A 12,363-nucleotide genomic window follows, 5' to 3' on the forward strand; every position below is an offset into this window, starting at 1 on the left:
TTACTTCATACTCTAAAAATCTATTACATCTTATTGATGATATTTGGTTGTGACACAGGTCACACGGAAAAAGATATCTCTATATTGCTGATAAACCGCAGCATAATGCAAGTTAATGGGATCTCACTGCAACTCACAAGGTACCACGACAAGCAAATCGACAAAAAAAAACCAAACATCCAGTTGAATTTATTGTAACTTGATTATCACAGTCAAGACACATCTCAATGCGAGACCACTTTCTGGTGTAGTAGAAGTATAGAACGATCTATGGCTGCACGACATGTGCCATAGTTAAAGGGAATATGTCACCAGGTTTTTGATGCCATACATGTGGTTACTTGCTGACTAGTTGGGCACAGCCTCGCTTAATGCAAGTGTATTGAGCGAGGCTGGACATAGTCTAGTTGGAATATGACCAGAAGTATGCACATCACTTACTAGTGGTCACATGACCGCCCGCTCTTGGCGTCGACAATGGAGAATTCTCACAGCGGGCAGTGAGTGAGTGACACAGAGTGACGGCAGACTTATAGCTTAAGACCAGAAACCCATTTAAAGTCGCCATGCAGCCCCAAACTAAATATTATGATAAAGCTAAAACTTGACAGTCCATGTCCTGTAAAGATGGAGGATGGACCCTCAGAATCCTTTCCTCTGGTTTTCAAGTAGTACTATAAATTGGTAAATTTCAAAAAGTTTACTTGAATGCAATATTATGTATACCCCTCCTTACATGTAAAGCGCCATGGAATAAATGGCGCTATAACAATAAATAATAATAATATAAAAACTTAATACAGAAAGTAAAAGCCGGTGCAGTTACGTGATCCTCTTTTTTGACAATTACTGTGTGACTAGCTCCGTACCCTATACTTATAGGTTACCCACAACCATCCATTGTGTGCGCCAGCTTCTCCTATGAATGCTACAGAGTAAGAGTATTATTAGACTGATGAAAGCAGAGCCTGTATAAGGGATGTGTGCTCGCCGGCCACTACTCACAGCTGTCCTGAATCCCTTCCGCTTTCTGGCTATACTTCCCCTGAGTAATTATTTATCAGGTTATTTCAGGATTGTGGAGTTCAGATGTGTCACAGCTGCCTGTGGTTACCATGTGTAATGCAGACATTATAGAAGGTCCCGCGATAAGCACAAGTCACACCACAAAAAACATCATACATGATGATGCACTCTGTGCCCTGTGTCACGCATTCACCCTCATGGCGGGATGCATCGTGCTCTGTCTGCACTAATAATGTGTACTCTGTGCAGTTAATCATGTTCGAACCGCAGGACATTAAGACATTAGGGAGCCTTGGGGTATAAAGAAAGCATTTGTTTGTCTTCTTACGGCATATCAACATACTGTAGTGTCTCGGAGAAAGAAGACAAAACCACTAGGAGATAATATATCTTTGTGTTGAACCAGCCAGTGTACAGTAGGGAATAAAATGTTGGACCCCAAGCATAAGTATACATGTTCTGGGGTATAACTAAAGTTCAGAAGCCCAATAGCAAAGTCAGAAAAGCTCCACCCCATGAAAGGGGTGCTAGCCCCTGCTTAATTTTCACTGACTAACTATTCTACAAAAATATGTTTTTTTTTCAAGAGTCAAATAGCGCTCCTTCCCTCCCGAGTCTAGCCGTGTGGCCAAACAGTACTGTATAGCTACATATGGAGTATTGCCATGCACGTTCACAAGAAATTGTGTAACATATTATGTGGTCATTTTTACCCATTTTCCCTTGTGATAATGTAAAATCTGGGGCTAAAACAACATTATAGCGGGAAAAATGTAATTTTTTTTTCCTCACTGCTCAATGGTATAAAATTTTGTGAAACACATATGGATGATTTCATTAAGGCTAGTTTCACATTAGCGTTTAAACGACGCGCGTTTAAACGGTGCGCCGTGCGCGCGGAAATGCAGCATGTTGCATTTCGGCGCACGGCGCGCCGTCAAAAGTGCGCACCACGCTACTTTCACACTGGCAGCGCATGATCTGCGCACCCTATGCTAAAGATAGGGTGCGCCGATCGCATGCGTGCAAATGCGAAAGTAGGCGGTGATCCCGGATGGGGCGGGCAGGGAGCCGGCTCGGGGCGGGGCTTAAGCGGCGCCGTGCGCGCGTCGTTTAAACGCTAATGTGAAACTAGCCTAAGAGGTGTAGTTTGTAAAATGGAGTCACTTATGGGGGGTACTGCGGTCCTGACACCTCAGAGGCTCTATAATAATTAAAGAGGGGAACCGCTCCTCTAGATGTGCCGTCCGGAAAAAAGTTACAAATAGTGTGGAAGGAACCATTAGGCACTTAAGGTGAATTGAACATATTGTTCAACTTTATTGTGATATTTACATGTAGCATGAATAACAAAACCAACGTTTTGGCCTTGTTCACGGTTATCTTATTCAAGGAGGGCAAGGAAAAGTGAAATCTATGTCACTGGGAATATAGGACCATGTAGCCAGCAGTTCGTAGAAGTGTGACACAATTCTACGCACAATATTATATAATCAATATTGAACAATATATCTTCAATTCACCTTAGGCTGCTTTTACACATCCGTTTTGTTTGTTCCGGCGGCAAGCGGCGGAGAGCCAGACCGCCGGATCAGGCCTGCAACGGTGACACCGGATGCAGATGCGGCGCCTGATCTGGCTTGGAAATCATTTAAAGGAGCCGCACCGGGGACGAGAGAGAGACGGAGAGGCGCCTGCGCGCTGTGCTGCGCCGGGCACTTGTGGGGTTAAAACTCACAGTGCCCGGGCATGCACTGTTGAAAAAGCCGCTCCGGCGCTGCAAAAAAAACGTTGCAGCCAACGTTTTTTGCTGACGCCGGACGGCGCAGGTTTGCCGCTTCCGGTAAAAAATGGAGGCGCCGCATGTCCATCCGGCATGATGCGGCGATCATTACATTCTATGTGCCAAAACTGGATCCAATTCCGGATCCGGTTTTCACACTTTTCGCCGCATCGTGCCGGATTCAAAAAGACGGATGTGTGAAAGCAGCCTAAAGTGCCTAAAGGTTCCTCCTACTCTACCTCAGAGGCTCTGCCAAAGTAACATGGCACCATTCCAGGCAGATTTGCACTCTGATATGGATGGCGCTCCTTCCCTTCTGAGGTTTCAACTGTGCCTGAAAAGTAGTTTTTGATCACATATGGGGTCTTGCTGTACTAAGGAGACATTGGGTAGAAAATGTTGTGTTCCAGTTGCTCCTACTATCTCTTTTGAAAATTAAAAATGTGGAAAAAACATAACTTTTCATTTTCCCAACCCAATGGTATAGAATTAAGTGAAATACCAGTGGGTTTAAAATGCTAACTACACCCCTAGTGGAATTATTCAAGAGGTGTACTTTCACAAATGGGGTAACTTGTGGGGGTCTCTGCTGTTCTGGAACCTTGGTGGCTCTCCAAATACGCACTTTTGTACTCCAAAAATCAAATAGCGCTCCTTCCCTTTCTAGCCATGCCCTTTTACCCAAACATGTGTTTATTACCACATACTGTATGGGGTATATCTGTACTCAGGAAAAATTACACAACAAATTATGTTGTCCATTTTCTCCTGTTACCATTGTGAAAATGAAAAATTTGAGGTTAAAGATCATTTCTGAGGGAAAAATGTCATTTTTAATTTTCACGGTCCAATGTTTTAAAATTCCTAGAACACATGGGTTCAAGATGCTCACCAGCTTCCAAATAGGGGGTCACCTGTGGGTTTTTCCACTGTTTAGGCACATCAGGGGCACTGCAAATGCGACATGGCCAATATCTATTGCAGACAATTTTGTTCTCTAAAAGTCAAATGGTGCTTCTTCCCTTCAGAGCCCTACTGTGCGCCCAAACAGTAGTTTTCTACCACATATGGGATATTGATGTACTCAGGAGAACTTGCACAACAAATTTTGTGGTCTATTTACTCCTGTTTCCCTTGTAAAAATTAAAATTTGGGGCCAAATCAACATTTTTGTGGGAAAAAGTAAAATTTTAATTTTTTTCCTTCCACATTGTTTTAATTTCTGTGATGCATAAAAAAGGTTAATAAACTTCTTGAATGTGGTTTTGAGCACCTTGAGGGTTGCAGATTTTAAAATGGTAAACAACAAATTACCCAAAGGGTATATAGACCCTACTAAAGGGATGCAATAAAACATGAATTTTATTAATTTCAATTAATGTTATATATCATGGTGCTGTGCTGTATACCATCTGGAGCTGTGCTGTATACCATGGTGCTGTGCTGTATACCATGTAGGGCTGCGCTATATACCATGGTGCTGTGCCGTATACCATGTGGGGCTGCACTATATACCATGGTGCTGTGCTGTATATTCTATGGGGGAAGCTGTGCTATACAATATGGGAGCTACATTATATTCCATGGGGAGGTGGGCTGTATTATATTCTATTCAGGGCTACATTATATTCTATGGGGGGCTGTATTATATTTATTATATTCTATGGGGGGTGATCGCATCATGAGGGAGCTACATTATACGAGGAGGCTACATTGTATTCTATGGGGGGGCTGCATTATATTCTAAGTGGGGCTAGATTATATTGTATGGGGGCTTCATTATACTTTATGAGGGGGCTATATTATACTATATGAGGAGGGCTACATTGTATTCTATGGAGTGGCTACATTATACTATATAAGGGGCTGCATTATATTGTATGGGGGATGCATTATACTCGAAGGGGGCTGCCATATATTCTATGGAGGGGCTGCATTACACTATGAGGGGTGCTGCATTATATTGTATGGCAGGGCTACATTATACTATATGAGGGCTGCATTATACTGTATCAAGGACTTTGGGGAATACATTATGCTATATGAAGAACTATGGGGTGCATTATACTATGAGAAGTGAATTGTACTACATGGATGACTGGCTGTGTATTATACTATATAAAGCACTATGAGGAGTGTATTAAACTATATGGAGGACTGAGCAGTGTATTTTAATATATGGAGGAGTTTATTATATGGAGGACTGAGTGTATTTTAATATATGGAGGACTATGGTGAGTTTATTATACTTGTTAGGCATCGGGTTCCTGTCGCTGCACAGCAGGAATCCCAAGCCTTGCATTCGGCAGTCTCCCATTCCTCTCCGGCCGTAGAGGAGGCTGCTCAGCAGACTCGTCGATCCTGGCGCTCTGCTCAGACCAGCTCTGTGGGTTTGGTTGCTGCTGCTACCTCTGGTCCAGCTATGGCAACGCATGCTGGTCAGCAGCGAGCTACTCCAGGGACTAAGTCCTCCTTTCAGTCCACTGAGCATGCCCGTGGGACGATCTCTCATTGGAGATCGGAGGTCACATGCTCAGGTCCTTCTCCAGATCGGATTGGACCATCAGGAAGGTCAGGAAGGTTCCGGAAGGATGCTGCTATAAAAGGTTCGCATGGCCGCTCGGCCATGCGCTAATATAGACAAAGATTAGACCATGTGGAGTGAGTGTTGTATGCATGTATGAATGTCTCTGGTGAATGACTCATTAAGAAACCCCTACTCTTGGTACGCACGTGTTGTGCAGCCAAGCCTGTCAAGCGCCCAGGTCTAGGTGTAGGTAGAAGCAGAGCCAGAGACTGGAATAAGTGTCCACCGGTGGCTCTACACGCCATGGTGCACGTGCTCGACACTCCACCATAGTCAACGTCTATAGTGGTGTCCGCAGGTGTGACGCCACATGCTCAGAAGATCTAGAGGGACTCTGACCCCACATCCTTGGGGCAGAGTTTTGTGACCACATTCTGTGCGCCCCCTTGCCGAGCTCTGTGAGTTCTAACAGACTCCGGCATTTAAGTTCCGCGGCTCTGTGAGGTAACAGAGTCCGCTCTTGTTCACACCGGGTGATGTTAACCCACGTGTGACCTTTTGTATACCGCTATATACATCCGCCATTACTAAGCAGCAGTTTACCACCTCTGCACGGTGGACCCCGGGCTGTGAACGCACCTTAATATCATTTTATTATTTGGTGCGTTCCGCCAGCCCTAACAATACTCTATGGAGTACTGAGGAGTGTATTATACTATATGGAGGACTATGGGGCACATTATATTATATGGAGGACTATGGGGTGTAAACTGTAGATGTGCTGCTGATAACATAATACTCTATGGGGACAGATTGATCCATTAGTGATTGTTCTGTCCCCATCATTCTTTCTCAGACAGTGGAAAGAGGCCGGGAAATAAGTGTTGAACGAATTCAATATTGTCTATCACACGTCATAGTTTTAAATACATTTTAGTAGTCAGCGTCCTGAACTCAGTGCATGTAAATACAATTGAAATGCTTCTGTGTGATGTGCAATATGTTAGCGTTTGGGGCCCCACTTTGCCTAAAACCGGCCATGGGGAGTGGGTGAGTATAAATGTCATCAAGAGCCCGAAAAATAATTGATGAAGGAATGGCAGAGTTATTAGTTACTATTGTTGATGCTATATGAGGGGGTATCCCAAAAAACAAGATTTACTTATTTATACATTTTTATGTAAGATAACATCTTGAAAACATTAATCCCCTTCAAAATATTGTCTGTATTGTGTATTAGATGATCTGCACTTGTCCCAAAGTTTTTTCCACTGTTCAAATCATTTTTTATATTCTTCTGAACTCATGCTGTTAACTGCCTCCAATTATTTTTCTTAATCTTTACTATGTCCTGAAAATGCTTTCCCTTTAGGGTTTTCTTCATTCTTGTGAATAAGACGAAGTTGCAGGAGCCTAGGACAGGCGAGTAAGGAGGCAGGCGCGGAGTCCCTGCTGCACACACTGATCTCCCAACGGTTGGCTTCAGGAAAATGGCGCCGAAGGCATTGAGTCCAGCCGCCACCAGCTTCCTAGAGTGACGACACTGCCTCCTATTACCCCACTCCACCACCACTGCTTCCCCCGTAAGCTACATTTGGACTATAAGATGCACCCCCATTTTCCTCCCAAATTTTTTGGGAAAAAAAGTAAGTCTTATAGTCAGAAAAATATGGTAGGTTGTTTAGTGAAAAAATAAAAAAATAAAATAAGGATTGTGGTGGAGAAAAACAAAAGTTGATGGATAATAAAAAATGTGATGAAACTACGGTAGCTTTGCTTTTCTGGGAGTGCAAACATGGTTTCTGAATTAAAATGGATGATTTCAGAAGAGATATCTATGGCTGATGTAAATCAGACAAAAAAGAAATGATCCCAGTACTCTTGATACAATTTCATCCAAAGGGATGAACAAAAAATGTAGCTTTAATTTTTTTTGTAAAATGAATTTTGTATGCGTTTTTAGTGAGTAATTGGTAAGACCTGCATTTATTTGATGTAATCCTAAAGGAAATATTATTGTAATATTTAATAACAATTGATAAAGATTTAAAAATATGTGTAAATCACCTATACTCAATGTTGTTATATATATTTTATTACCTGTTGTTATTGGTTCTAGGTCACGTGGTGTGTGCCATCTTACAGATGGAATTGAGAGGAGTATTGCAAGCTTGAATAAGGGGCAGGTGCCTGAAACGTTGCTGCAGGTGTGCTTCTCATGGATCGTCAGGTGCCGTCTCTGCCTTTCAGCTGCTTGAAGCACCGTGCTACTATGTGCTTGGGTTGTCCACACCAATACTCCTACTGTAACTTGCAAGCTGATTCAAAGCGCAAACCGCAGTCTGGTTGTTTTATTCCCAAGTGGTGATTATTATAATTATTCACTAGTACTCAAGAACTTTGAATGTATGATGCTATGGATAAAGAAAAATAATGAATATTAAGTTGTGTTTTTTTCATAAAATTACTTTCCACATTCCCCATTACAGGATGTTTATCGCTGGAATTTTGTTACTTGTATGCACAGTCTTTCCATAGCATGGAGGACTGGGTGATGGCTTTATTTGGCATGGGTGATGGCGGTCGAGCCCATTTAAGCTGTCAATTGGCCTCTTTGGTGGCGGTTTAAGAGTCAGGTGGAAGTTGCAGACAAGTTAAGGTGGACTCATTTTAACTAATAGAGGAAGTAAAACCTCATGGTGGTGAACAGGCTCGGCTTCGGTGGCCAGCCACAAGGATGTTGTAATGGTAACGTCAATCAGGGGCGGGCACGGTGGTTAAGCACAGGAGTGAGGATAATAGGTGCATTGGTGCCCTGAAAGTTTACTGGCTCTGCTTGAATGGCCCCCAGTGCGTGCCGCCCCTTTATGACTATCTGTCCTGGTGCTGTATGTCAGACAGCTGGGGTATCACAGTACTCGTGAATCCCAATGTACTAGCACTTCACCTGACTCCTACTGTCATTGTTTAATCCTGTGATTTAAATAAAGCTGTGGAGCTACACCTCCATGGCCACCTTTCAATTCGCAGGTGCACAAAACAGTGCCCCATTATCATGATAGATCCTGGTCTCACTTCTACGATCTGCATTTATTAATCATGTATGGCATATTTTGTGGATTTGCAATAAATGCCGCTTTACGGTTTCAGTCGCTTAAGAGGTATAGTGCTTATTAGTTACAGATGTGTGAAGGCTGCATTAGTGAATGATGATATCCATGGTGTTTGTATTGATGCTTCAATGATTGGTGTCATAATCAGAGTTCACTGCTAAAAAAAAAATACTTTACTGATTGAATCTTCCAGGGAGGTTTTTCAGTTTCAATAGGTACAAAGCGTAGCAGTTATGTAATGGCATAGGGACAATATTAGTTGCCACAAAAATATCAGTCCCTCCCCAATAATATTCACTGCCTGGCAATCTACGAGTAGTAGTGTCTGTCCTATGGGTCGGTGGGTCACTTCCACAGAGGATTTGTACAGGGACGTAGGGTATCCACAATAGGTGCAGGGGTTGTAATCACACCCGGCCTTGGAACCTAGAGTGCCCAAAAGGACCTAATGGCCAAAATGAAAAAAACAATTACTATGGAAGATTTGAAAAAACTGGTGCCCCCTTGGAGCTTTTGCATTAGGAACCACAAATTTCAATTTACGCCACTGTTCTTTTCCTATCATTATACAGGCTTTGTCTCTGTCAGACTGCATTTGTCCCTCTGTTGCACCTTTATTGCCCTGGTTTATCTCCTAACTACCTCTTGCTGGATATCAGCTTTAGGATGTTAGGGACATACAAAACTCTGCTGATTTATATTGGCATCTTTATGACTTTTCATTACGCTTTCTCAGGCTTCTGTTAGGGTTTCACCCTGTACTGCCACTGTTTCAGTGCACCTATCCTATTTACAGACTTTTTGTCATCTGCTACATAAGAGATCTCTTGTGACAGTCACCAGGTTTACAAGTCCCTGTTAGGCCTCATTCACACACAGTTTTTTAAGTATTGGAAAAACTGACCAAGTTTCATCAATGTTTACGATTGGAGTTTCAGTTGAGTTTTATCAGAATTTGGTCTGTGTTTGGTCCGAGTTTCATCAGTTTTTGCCGTATATGGAACAAAAATGTTTCTCCACCTTCTCCTGTCTAACAGTCTGTAAAAATGGAACGGCAGTTGGGTGGCATTTCAGTGCTGTCTGATTTTTTCATGGACTTACAGACTCGCCATGCCGATCAAAATTTGAGATGTCTCCACAATTTTGCTCGAAAAGCTCGATCTGCGAAAAATCACAGACATGTGAATGGCCCCATTCACTACTGTATATGTACGAGTGCCAACTGTGAAAAACACAGTTAGCACATGAAGGCAAAAAACTCTCTCACCCTTGGTGGGCAGGGAATCTTAAACTGCAGAACAGAACAGCAGAATAGTTGCAGCAAGTTTTCAAATTATTGGTTGGGACTTAGTGGTCAAACTTTGCCCTAAAATGGCTTCGGGTTCCTTGTCCGTATGTACGTACCACTATAGATGTAAGAGAATGACTCCTATCACAACTTACTCTGCACTGCTATGTACAGAAGTATCTCTATGTACCAGTATAATCTGCCTGTGGGTTCAGAGCCTGCAATGCAGCTTCAAGTATAAAAAATCCTTCCATACATGTTATTGCAGACTGTGGGTCATAGCTTTAGCTGCTGTCTGCAGTGATACACATTGTGGGTTCAATTCCTGAGGAGAGCAGATCACAAGAGAAGAACAGAATTGTTTAATTAATTATGTGCAGAGCAGAGATGTGGGCCCCGTCCTCAGAGGAGGATGAGCTAATATGTGATGAAGACATGAGAGTGAGTGGAAGTCGGGACACTGCACTGACCTGCCAGGATACTACCCCCTCAAATCCGGGACAGCCCTACTGACATCCGGGATGGTTGGAAGCTATGATGGTATGTCGGCTCCTACCTCAAGTCTATGGACAACTGGCAATTCAAGGACCTAAAGTACTCTTTGCTATGCAAGAAAGGAACTGAAGGATCATCAAGCACTGACTGTTCTTTTCTATGGAAGAAAAGTACTAATATGGGCTCTCTTCTTTTCTTGCCAAAGGTTTCATTCTCGTCATTGTCCACGTCTTGTAGGACATACTTCAGCCCAGTCATATTAGATTTTTTTTTAATGAGTAATGCACAGTTATTTAAACCCCATCTAGGTAGTTTGGGTTAGTCCTTTTTTGCTCAGACTTTTTTTTAATTAAAAATACAGTAATAATGTGTTAAATGAGTTTATAACGCTCCTATTACTCAGCCCCAATAGGCCTGTGTGTGCTTTCCACAAATCCCGACCTGAAGGGACGTCTGAGTACATGTCAGAAAGAGAAACCACGGGGGTATGAAGATTCCCATGTAAGACTTCTTTTAACAAGGCGACAATCTCCTTGAGGGACTCACCACTTTTTGTCTGTACATTTCAGTTCTCAGCAGCGCTTATAGGTGTCATGTCTGTAAGTAATTTACATTTTTCACCACTCTGGAGTACTGCATCCCAGAAGCCTACAAATCTCTGCTGGTAGTTTCTGGCACTAACTTACAATGCTAATGAATCACCTAAGTGGTGGCAACACTGACACAAATTTAGCTCATTACTAGGGCAAGATATGGAGTGATAAGGGTGCCATGATGAGGGTATTTGTGAGCCAAATTTGCAAAATATTGATAATTTCTCCAAATGGAAAATTCATTTCCAAAAACATGTTCCCTAGTGGGACAATGTAACTTAGAGAGCCTTCTGATATATATTTTTTTAATAATGAAAAGTTGGAGAATGCATGATCGCTGCTTCTACATTCAACTCTACTCTGACAGAGAACATAGGAGGACAGCTCCAGGCATTGCAGAAGTAGAAAGCCAGAGCTTTACTGCTTATATTCAGTCAGAATTCTCTAAGCAGGATGTATGCAGACACGTGCACAGAGCTGTCCTGCGGTAACTTGGTGGTGGACCGAGCTCTCCCCAAACCTGAAATCTCCATAAAGCATTGAACTTGCAATGGGGCTTGAAAAATAGAGATAGTATTATAAAAAGGTAAGCTATACTTAAAAACTATGACAGAGTGAGAAGACCAACCAACTCTCCTGATATGTGGTTTTCTAAATATCTAATGAAATAATAAGCCAAATCTTTTCCTTGAAAGTTGCATTTTGCCATTCTTACACGATTTCGCAAAGTGCATTGCTCAATACTCGATCGAGCATTGGGGTGCACAGGCACACTCATTACTTGATCGCCATGCTCAAATTCCCAGTCATGTTTTGCCGTTGTTATACAGCCAATAAACATGTGGGGATTGGCTTCCATACAGGGTAATGTCGTAGCCATGTTGTCTACTGCCATTACTATGATTGGATGGCCACATCACGTCTTGGGGTCTTATAGAAGACCAGGTGGCGTGATACTCAGCACACTGTACTCTGGAAGCAGTTCAGAAAGAGTTGTTTTAGAAGGGAGACCTTAGATTAATGTATTAATATTAATGTATTATAAAGTTACACCATTTAGTGCCTTTCATCTGGCACTAAAGGATGTTTTTAACATTTTATAAATATATTAAATAAATAATTAAAAAATTAGCGTGGGGTACCCCTTATTTTTGATAACCAAACAAGGTAAAGCAGACAGCTGGGGGCTGATATCATCAGGCTGGAAAGGTCCATGGATATTGGTCCCTTCCCAGCATAAAAATACGAACCCACAGCCGCCCTTAAATTGGCACATCCATTAGATGAGCCAATTCTGGCGCTTTACGATGACCCTGGTGTGGTGACAATTAGGATATTTTTGGGGGTTGATGTCAGTTGTTTAATGTCAGCTGGCATCAAGCCCACGTGTTAGTAATGGAGAGGCATCTAAAAAAACACATACACAGGAAAAAATACGGTACTTTATTTGAATAAAGACTCCATCGCACTATACTCCTTTCAACATTTTAACAAAAATGTTCTCACAAAGCTCTTCTGCCGTAATCCACATTCCCCAA

The 12,363-nt window shown here is 42.3% G+C and overlaps 1 long non-coding RNA gene across 1 annotated transcript in view; it reads left to right on the top strand.

Moving 5' to 3' along the window:
• Positions 1-5,450: 5,450 nt before the first annotated feature.
• Positions 5,451-12,363, top strand: part of LOC141095370 (uncharacterized) — a 41,200-nt gene continuing 34,287 nt past the window's right edge. The window contains exons 1-3 of the long non-coding RNA XR_012233366.1: positions 5,451-5,470; positions 6,709-6,982; positions 7,456-7,700. This is a non-coding gene — a long non-coding RNA (uncharacterized lncRNA). The remainder of the gene's footprint in view (positions 5,471-6,708; positions 6,983-7,455; positions 7,701-12,363) is intronic.

This window comes from Dendrobates tinctorius, unplaced genomic scaffold (genome assembly GCF_039654945.1).
Source record: "Dendrobates tinctorius isolate UK_male_01 unplaced genomic scaffold, ASM3965494v1 ptg000069l, whole genome shotgun sequence".
In the NCBI taxonomy this organism is placed as follows: Eukaryota; Metazoa; Chordata; class Amphibia; order Anura; family Dendrobatidae; genus Dendrobates; species Dendrobates tinctorius.